This window comes from Vicugna pacos, chromosome 12, assembly GCF_048564905.1.
Source record: "Vicugna pacos chromosome 12, VicPac4, whole genome shotgun sequence".
NCBI lineage: Eukaryota > Metazoa > Chordata > Mammalia > Artiodactyla > Camelidae > Vicugna > Vicugna pacos.
In genome coordinates this window covers 28,697,215-28,706,843 of record NC_132998.1, presented here as the reverse complement: position 1 = coordinate 28,706,843, position 9,629 = coordinate 28,697,215, and the positions used below count along the sequence as shown (strand labels likewise).

At 42.7% G+C, this 9,629-nt stretch overlaps 1 protein-coding gene across 1 annotated transcript in view; it reads left to right on the top strand.

Annotated features, from left to right (window-relative positions):
* The first annotated feature begins 2,511 nt into the window (after nt 1-2,511).
* Nucleotides 2,512-9,629, top strand: part of TXNRD1 (thioredoxin reductase 1) — a 103,129-nt gene continuing 96,011 nt past the window's right edge. The window contains exon 1 of the mRNA XM_072973087.1: nt 2,512-2,628. The gene's annotated coding sequence lies outside the window, so the exon portion shown is untranslated. The remainder of the gene's footprint in view (nt 2,629-9,629) is intronic.

Here is a 9,629-nt window from a genome sequence, read left to right as displayed (position 1 = left end):
GAACTGAGTCTTGGGATATTAAGTGCCAGGAAAACTGGGGAAGAATCAGCAAAGGAGACCGAGAAGGGACAGCCAGCAAGATAGAAGGAAATATAGGAAAATCTGGTACCCTGGAAGCCAACTGTTCTAAAGGTGGAGAAAATTAGAAATGGGTCAAATGCTGTGGACAGGTCAAGTAAGATGAGGACCGAGAATTGACTATTACTAGGTAAGATCATAGAGATGTCCTCTCTTCTGATGCTCTTTAAACAAATCATGTATGATTAAGTTAAAACAAAACATTTCTCAGGGATGAGTCCTTTTCATACATAAGAATTAGTGGATTGCAGTATCACAATGATTAGAGAGGTTAGTAGTTAAGAGCAGAAGCCTGGGAGCTAGGAGAACTAGGTTTACATCAGGATTCTCATGTGTAAAATAGGAATTATAATAGTCCCTACCACATGGGGCTGTTGTGCAGGTAATACGAGACAGTGTGAGGAAAGTGCTAAGCAGGATGCCTGACTCATCTTACGTGTCCAAGAAATTTGATAGGATGACTCAGGTAAGCACATGACTCTCAGTTACTGTTGCATAGATGTTATGTATTTTTTTAATGAAAAAGCCATCATTTTAGTTAGTTATGTGCTTTACATACAGAAAAAGAAAAGACAGCTACAATTGGAATTGTGCTGACAAAATAGTAACTTTAGCATAAGTTGAACAAGTATATTTTTTAAAAAAAATCTCTGAAACAATCACTCCAACTGAACAAAGAAAATAAACCTGGCTCACCAAGGGAGGGAGCTTTTCTTTGCCTTAAATCGGTCGTGGCTTAGTTATATTAGTTACTATTATGACAGACTGCAAATACCTATATGAGGTTGTTATTAAGATTCACTTTGGCTTGGGGCAGTGTCCCTTTTTAAAAGGCTTTGGGTCAGCTTTTATTTGTTTTCTGTATTTAAGCACATAAACACTCAGTGTTTTCCAAGAGCATTTTGATTCTGGGTGGCTCCCAAGAAAAGCAGGAAATCAGCTTGCCCACAAGCCCAGGTTAAAAACAAAGCCTGTACCATTGCCACACATCTGGTGAGCAGACAAGTTCCCTAAATCTCAGCTGGGATGGAAGTTCCTCAAGAGCAGGAAACTTGTGTTACATACCCTGTAACCCTAGAATAGAGCAGATATTGCTTGGATGCTTAACATATGTTAGTTTATTGAAAGAAGGGAAACCAAAGCACTGCACTGACTGAGAGACTGAGAACAGTGAACCCCCCCCCCCCGATTTGATGTGGCACAATGTGGTTCTGGTGTTAAAAAAAAAAATCACTCTCGAGTAGTGTGGGACTTTCATTCAGTACAAATGGAACCACTATCCTGGAAAAGTTTTCAGGCCATGCATAAGGAGAGTCTTAAATCTGTAAACACAAAGATACTGGCTGAAACTGTATTCATAATATTTTTAAATAAGCAACAAACTAAATGTCTACCAAAGAGATCCAGGTAGGTGTGGTACATGACTCTATCAGAAGAGCTATTATATTGCTGATTATTTTGGGGGAGGAGAGAGTTAATTAGGTTTATTTAGTTAGTTTTTAATGGAGGTCCTGGGGACTGAACCCAGGACGTGGAGCATGCTCAGCACGCACTCTACCACCGAGCTAACCCTCCCCCCATCATGTTGCTAGTTATTAAAAATAATGTTTCCTCCCTTCTTCCTTTCTTTTCTTCAATATTGAATTCCTGCAATGTCCTAGGCACATTTCTAGGCTTTTGGGGTACTACAAAGGAAAAAATATGCAAAGGTGCTATTCTGATAGGGTATATATTTTAGGAGGAACAGAGTGGGATCAGGAGACTGAGAATATAGGGCAAGTTAGAGGGCTGTCAGTGCTATATAAACAAAAAGGGTAGGGTCTAGGTGAGGGTGAGGTGAACAGGCTTCTGTTTAAAATAGACCTGTCAATGTGAGTCCCATCCGTTGGCAAACCCTGAGGTGTGTGGGTGGGAGCCAGGCCGTGATCTGGGTGGCTTAGACGACTATGATAGTACTGAAAATGCTAGTCTTAAGTGAAAAGCTGTGTGCAAAACTATGCATTGAAGAAGGGAAAAAAACCTGGAAAGAAGTAGTAAATGGAGCCACAGTAGTTTCAAGGGTAAGATTTTGATTGCTGCTTTTCTCCCCCCTTCTGTCCACTTTGCATTTTCCTATTTATCTTTGGCGAGCGTATTTTATTTATTTATTTGTTAAAAATCTTTTGTGTTTTATTGAAATGTAGTTGATTTACAATGTTAGTTTGACGTGTACAGCAAAGCGATTCAGTTATACATATACAGACATATTTTTTCAGATTCTTTTCCATTATATGTTATTACAAGAAATGAATATACTTCCCTGTGTTATATAGTCGGTCCCAAGCGTATTTTAATGTTCAAAACAAATCCACGGGCTTGAGAGAAGGGGCGTGGTCCCGGGGTCTCGTCGAGGGGCGGCCGGCAGGGGGCGCGCGGCCCCCGCTGGGCGGCGCTCCGCGGAGAGTTCTCACAGGGTCCCTCACGCCATGAGCTGCGCCAGGAGCCAGGCGGCGCGGGCGGCAGAGCTGCCCCAGCCCAAGGCCAAGAGAGGCCTCAGCAGCCTCACGGCAGGTACGACCGAGGACGCGAGCGACGGCGCGGCCCGGGGGCCCTCCAGACGGCCGGCGCCGACCCGCCGTGGTTGGGGGCCCCGCGCCCTGGGGACGGGGCCTGGCTTCCCTAGGCCGTCGTCGCGGGCCGATGGGCGCCGCGCTGGACACGCCGGGAACGGGCGAGGCCTGCCCTGCCCGGGGCCCTGGGGATGCCTCGCGGGGAGAAGAGTCGCCTCGGCGGTTTACCCAAAGACACGGGGGTGGCGGCTGGCCGAGGGCCGGCCCTCAGCGAGGTTGGAGGTGGTCGAGGCAGGTGCCGGGACCGCCGTAGCCGGTTCAGACACAACCCCGGCGGGAATTACTGGCCCGCTCTTTGCCCGCGGCCTGTTGAGGGTGTGCCCTTGTTTCCCAAGGAAAAGTGGAGGGAAGGGGACCACGCCGCTTACTACCCCGGGGAGCTACCTTCCCCGAGAATCCGGGACCGTGGGCCGCGGGCGACAAACCCGAATCAAAGGAGCTAAAGGCCCAGGGGAATTTTAGGCCTGTTTAACTGGAGGTTCTGACTGGGCAGGTCTGAGGTGGGGCCTGTACCCCTAGGCCCGTACACTCTCCTGCGGTCCATCCCAGTCTTATCAGACAGGTCTTCCCTCTGCCCCACCCTCTTCAATCTTAGGCGCATTTCTGATACCACCATCCCACTTTATCCTTTCAATTGCTCTTGGAGATGAGAAAGGTGCTCTGTTTTCTCCGCTTTGCAGGTAATGAAAATAATGGCTAACAGTTACGAAGCACCATGCCAAGTACTTAACATGGATAATCTTTTGTTTTATCGACAAAACTCTGAGATAGTTTTATCATACCTCCCATTTTACAGATGAAGAAGAGACATTAAGAGTATGACAGTTGCCCAAAGTCCCACAACTAATTAGTGGTGGAACTGAGATAGAAGCCTAGGCAATTTGTCTCCAAAACCCAGATCATAACTATTATACCGCCCTTGTCACCTCTGGTTTTTACAAGTGTGAGAAGTGAGACCCAGAGAAGTAACTTGCCAAATGATGAAACTGTTAAATGCCATAGGATCTGTCTCTTTCAGAGGCTTACAATTTAGTGAGGTCTGCATATAGTGAAGGGGTCAAGAGGAATGGTAAAAACAGCCAAATGGCGAAGGCAGCTCCCATGGAAGAGCTAGGATTTGGCGGGAATGTCCAAAGGGGGAAAGATCATTCTTGTTCTGGGAGCAACTGGAGATGGTGAGGATATGTATCCTGCTGGAGTTGAGGACTTGAGCTGGGGGAAGGGAAGAGTGGGAGAGAAGGTTGAGTGGGGGCAGTTCCTGCTCAAGGTCAAGTAACTGATTTGTCCCTTGAGTTTCTTCTCATCTATACAATGAAGGAGTTTGAGTCTATGTGTCACTCATTTGCTTTTCGTGCACCAGCTTCAGGATTTTCCCCATATCTATGTACTACCATCTGTTTAGTATTTTCTCTTTAACTATGTCAACCTTTTGATATACATTTTAATTGAAGTATACCATACGTACAGAAAAGTGCAATTATCATAATACAGCTTACTCAGTTTTTGCAAACTGAGCATCCCTACCCAGGCAGCGCCCAGCTAAAGACACATTTCTAGCGCGCCTGAAACCTCCTCATGCCTCTTACTCTCACACCAAAGGCGACCACTCTGCTGAGTTTCACCTGCTTTACATTTACTTTTTGAAATAAATTTAGCATTGTTTTAAGCATTAATCTATGAAAGCACTGCATTGTTCTAGGTGTTTCTCTACACACATCCATATATGCATCCTATTGAAATTTAAAATGTTCTTTCGTGTATCACCTGTGAACGTTCTAGAAGCTATCTTCCTTAAGGATCACCAGTGATCTACACACCAAATTTGCTGAAATGCCGGACCACATGATCTCTAAGTTCCCTCCCACTGTAAAATTACGTGGCTGGATTTCAAGAAACTGATTTTCTTAAATGAGCAGCCAGAATCTAATGTGAGGTTTCTCACAATCTGGCCTGAGTTGTAATGATGAAGAATGTCTTGATAATGACTCTTCAACCAGGCATCTGTTACTTAATAGGCACTAGGGACACCAGATTGAATAAGACATGATCTCAGCCCTTGAACGTAGTCTAGTGCAGAAGAATAATACTGAAAATGCAATGTCATCATGTGTAATCATAAAGGTGGATGGGTCCAAGGTACTTGGGAAGAAGTTAACTTCTGGGTGCTTAGACTTTGATTTGTATTTTTGCCATGACACATCTTCCATTCTATTTTAATTAACTTGTAAACGTTTATTTTTACTTCTGGATTTTTCAGAACCAGAAATGTGTCTTGTTCATTATTGTGTCTCCCACAGTCCTTGGCACACTGCCTTAGAGATAGTCGGGACTCAGTAAATGTATCCATATAGTCCATATGGCAAAGGGCAATACTTTACAAGTGAGGAATTTTCCAAAAGCCAATGTTACTAATGCTGGAGAGGTGGTAGATTTTAAGCACAGCTTCTTCAGTGAGGCATGAAGACAGTGTTTCATAAAGTGTGGTCCTAAGACTACCTGCAAGAGAATTAATACACATAAGGGATGTGTAAGTTAAAAGCTCATTTTCCTGGTCCCCACCCCCCATCTAAGACCTATTAAGTCAGTCTTAGGGTATTGGGCCAGGAATCATCATTTTTAGTGGCTTGGCTGATTCTGTTTGAACCAAAGTCTAAGAACACAGCAGTGAGGTGTTTGGGCCAGAGTCACACCGTCTTTTCCTGGGAAGAGGCTCCTGTGCTCAGCGATGGGGCTGAGGCTTGGGTGGAGGCAGCCACTGCAGATCACCAGGCTGGGAGAGTGAGTCAGATGCAGTAAGAGGAAACTGAAAGCTATGCTGTAGAACCAGAGGTCATCCTAACTGACATGTCAGGAATCTGCAGTTAGGAGGTAATGTGGCGTGATTTACTAGGTAACTCAAGAGAAAATTTGCTTTTTGCCCATATTAGCCAGATCATGTAAATGAAATCTTCGCCCAATATTTGGATCTTCACCCTTAAATGTTCACTTCTTCATATTAATGTGCAGTGATAATATGTCTTTGTTACCTGTTAGATTACATTATAGTGCAATGATTTTCAGCTTTCCAGTGTGTTAAAACTTTTTTATAGGTGTGCTACAACTTTTGATCAATATGTAGAAGTTATTTTTTTTTCTACAGTTGAGGGTGTATGTGTCAGGTGTGTATACACACATACAAATGCACTTGAGATGTCAGTGTCTGTAAGAAGAAAAACTGAACTGGGAGGTGGTATAGACTGAGAAATAACTTGTTATGAGAAGAATTAGGAGGCCATAGTTGAGGGGTTGAAAACAAATATATACGGGGCAAAAAGTAATACAAATGAGTGAAGCAGGCAGGTGGTAAACAATAGGGACTGGTGGGGATTGTGATAAGTTGAGGAACAAATGCTCTAAAAGGGGCAACTTCTACTCTCCCCTTCCCTTGGGTGGGAAGATGAGTGCAGTGTTGCCAGACCTTTCAATTTCTCAAAAGAAGCTAGAAATCCATATTTATTATTTTTGTGACTTCCAGTCTGTAAATTTATAAATTTCCAGTCTGTAAATTTCAGCAATAATTCCACTAAATAAAACAAAACACTGAGAGCCAAAGAAAAGATGATTATGTGACTACAGGTAATTATGGTCGTGAATGTGTAAAATAATGTCAAGCTGGCACACATTAAAAAAAAAAAAAGGTGGTACCTTTTGAATGTCCAGAAGAAGTGGCTAGAGCAGAAAAGAATTTTTCTTAGGTGGATGACAATGCAGAGAAATGGCTGGGTGAACAATGTCATGACTGTTCTTATAGTATGGTTTTCAAAAAGTTAAAAACATGATTCTTGTACACAAATAAAATGAACATGTATACAAATTTATTCAACTCATCAATTAATGAAAGAATCAGGTAGTGTCAAGGGAAATAATCAATAAACAATCAATAATAAGTATAGAAAAGTGTTTTGTTTGAGCCAAACTGAGGACTAACCCGGAAGCCATCTTCCCAGATTACCCTGAGAAACTGCTGTGGAGAAGCAGGGTTTTCAGCACGGCTTTATATCTTGTCAGAATTAAAGAACATTAAACAAGTCAGGGATACCTTCCTTCAAGGTTTCAAAAACACCAGAGCAGCGCATGCACTGTGGCCTTGGCACCTGGGAAGGGAGTGTTATCATCGAGGGAGAACCAGCATTGGCGTCCTGGGAAGAGGGGCATTTAATCTTTATTTTTAACATGGACATTCTTTACTTCTGGTCAATGTGCCCTTTTCTTTAATAATTAAAGCAGATGTACAATGTATGTTTGATAGGCCACAAACAGGCTGTTTTTTAGTTAGCATAAAATTCAAGTTAATTCATGTATAAGCCAGAATGACTTCCATGTATCTCAATATGTGAACATTTATTTTATCAGTAGTAAAGCTGATTTAAAGGAGAAGTCGAGGCATAGAGACTGGCATAATCAAAGAACTGCTGGATTGAATTTGCTAATAGTTATAACACTGATTCATGTCATACAGGTCAATAAAATTATAGCCTTTGTTATTATTAGACAGACATGTACAAGTTAACATGAAACTCGAGTGTCTGGACTCTAATAAAATAGTAAACAGCAAAGTCAAGTGCAGGTACATTCTCTTAGAGCGTTAAATGAGCCTTGAGTGGGCTTGTTAAACAATGCCCCAGTATGATATTGAAAGGACATTATCGTTCCTTCATTTACTTCCAAGTTTTGTATACTTTTTCTTAAGATCATGGATAGTACACCGTAATTATGATTATCTTGGAATTATTGCTCACTTATTTAGTAGTTTTAAGCTGCTTATTATCCATCCTCAAATATGCCACCCTAATTTCAACCTTGCAAAGGGTTTAAAGTCACTATGAGCACACTGAAGCCTTGTCCCCCTCAATATCCAGCTAGAGATTGTTTCATTAAGTGCTTCATCACGAAGATTTTGCCCTCGGTCATCATGTTTGCTTCAGGTTTACGGAAGTAATTTGACCTATTTGAGTAAGACCAGGATTTTTTTTTTTTTCCTTTTGTGTGTGTAGTGAGATCAAGGAAGAAGGGGAAGTAGAAGGAACTGAAACTCAGTAAGCAGCTCCCCACCTCCAAGTTGAGTTCATCAGAAATACAATACTGGGCTAAAGGATCCTTGTGTTGGGAGAGCAGGAAGCAACAGGGTTCCATGGCATCTTCCTGGATGAGATTTGAACTGCCAGACTGGTAATACAAGCCTCAGGATTTGACCAGGCTGATCTGAATGAAAGGAAGGCTGAACTGGGGTTTGGCCTTCAGTCAAACACAGGGACCACGCAGTAAAAGCTATGGTGTCACTAAGAGGCAGCTGAAGGTTGGGGCTGGTGAGGAGGGAAGCGTGAACCGCTGTGTGTCAGCTGGTTTTAGGTACCACATGCATCTGGAGCAGGCTTGCTAAGGAGTGTCAGTTGTATTTATGAAAACGACAACAACAAAACAAAGCTAAACCAACTTCTCTGGCTCTGGCTGTGGGTGTGGGACACTACTGTGTCCCCCGTAGTGTGGGACGGGGAGGTGGTAGATTTTAAAGGGATTTGTGTGTGAAATCTTTTCTTTTTGCATAGGTAGTGGTTAATGATCATTCACACTCAATTAGATCAATGCTGTAACTCTTGGTGAGCTTTCTTTTAAAAACAAAGGACTCTTGGCAGATTTAGGCTTCTTTTTAAGGCTTCCACTCTTGCATCTGGCCCTGTTTTGTTTTGTTTTGTTTTTCCCTCTGTTCTCTAACCTTGCCAGGCTCCCTCACTCATCTCTTCTTGAGTGGTCTCTTCTGCCTGCAATACCCTTCCTTCTTCTCTTTGCTGGGCAGACTCTCCTTACTCATCAAGACCCAGTCCTAATGACAGTTTTGTGATCCCCCAAATAGAGTTAATGTTGCCTTTTGTGGACACCTGTGGCCCTTTATATTTCTGTTACAGGGCACATAGTATATTGTGTAATAGATTCTTCTATACTGAGTTTCTAGGGCAAAGCTGTCTTGTTCAGAGTCAGATTTCCTGTTTGGGACAGTGCATGGCACATAGAAGGTGCTCAGTAAATGTTTGAATAAAGTAAGTCAAGTTTTCCCTCCTATCTGATTTTTTCTTCCACTGTTGATCTGTCCAGACACCACTTTCCCCCCTTGGAAACATCTTTCCTCTAGTTCTCTTGACTCTGACTCTTTGGAATCTCACAAATGAGACAGCTCAAGAGGATAAAATTACCCTTGTCATGAGTGAAAAGGAATAGTTTTTCCAACATCCTATATGGAATATTGTAGTTCCCAGTAATGTTTTTTTTCTGGGAGGTTGGTGGGAAGAGAGAAAGATATATTGCAGGGCCAAGCAAGGAGGACAGGGTGGCTCATGCCCAAGAAAACCCCAAACTCCTTTTTTTTTTTTTTTGGTAGGGGAATTAAGTTAGGTTTACTGATTTATTAATTTTTACAGCAGGTATTAGGGATTGAACCCAGGACCTTGTGTATGCTAAGCACATGCTCTACCACTGGAGCTATATCCTCCCCTAGTTTTTTTGAAACAGTGGGTAACTCCTAAGATAGTCTTGTAAATTAGGCTACATCTACTCACTCAGCCCTTATAACCATCTTCTAGATGTTAGGCATTGTTGTGGGTGCTGGGGATATGAGTGAGCATGCCTTTCTGGAGTTGTTTTCTAGAGTGATGTATAACTTCTGAGACTTTTTATGAAAAGTAGTGGTATTTATGAATGCTCATTGTGAGCCAGGCACTGTGCTGGGTGCTTTGCATGTATTAACTCATTTAATCATTGCAACAACCAAACGAGGAAAATGGGGCACAGAGAGGTAAAGGGCAAATAACTAGGAAGCAGTGGAGCCAGGGTTCTCCCCCAGGAAGCTGATGTCTACTGCCTCACTTGAGATTGATTAGCCATTTTTAGCCTAATGAGAACCTGCACCCC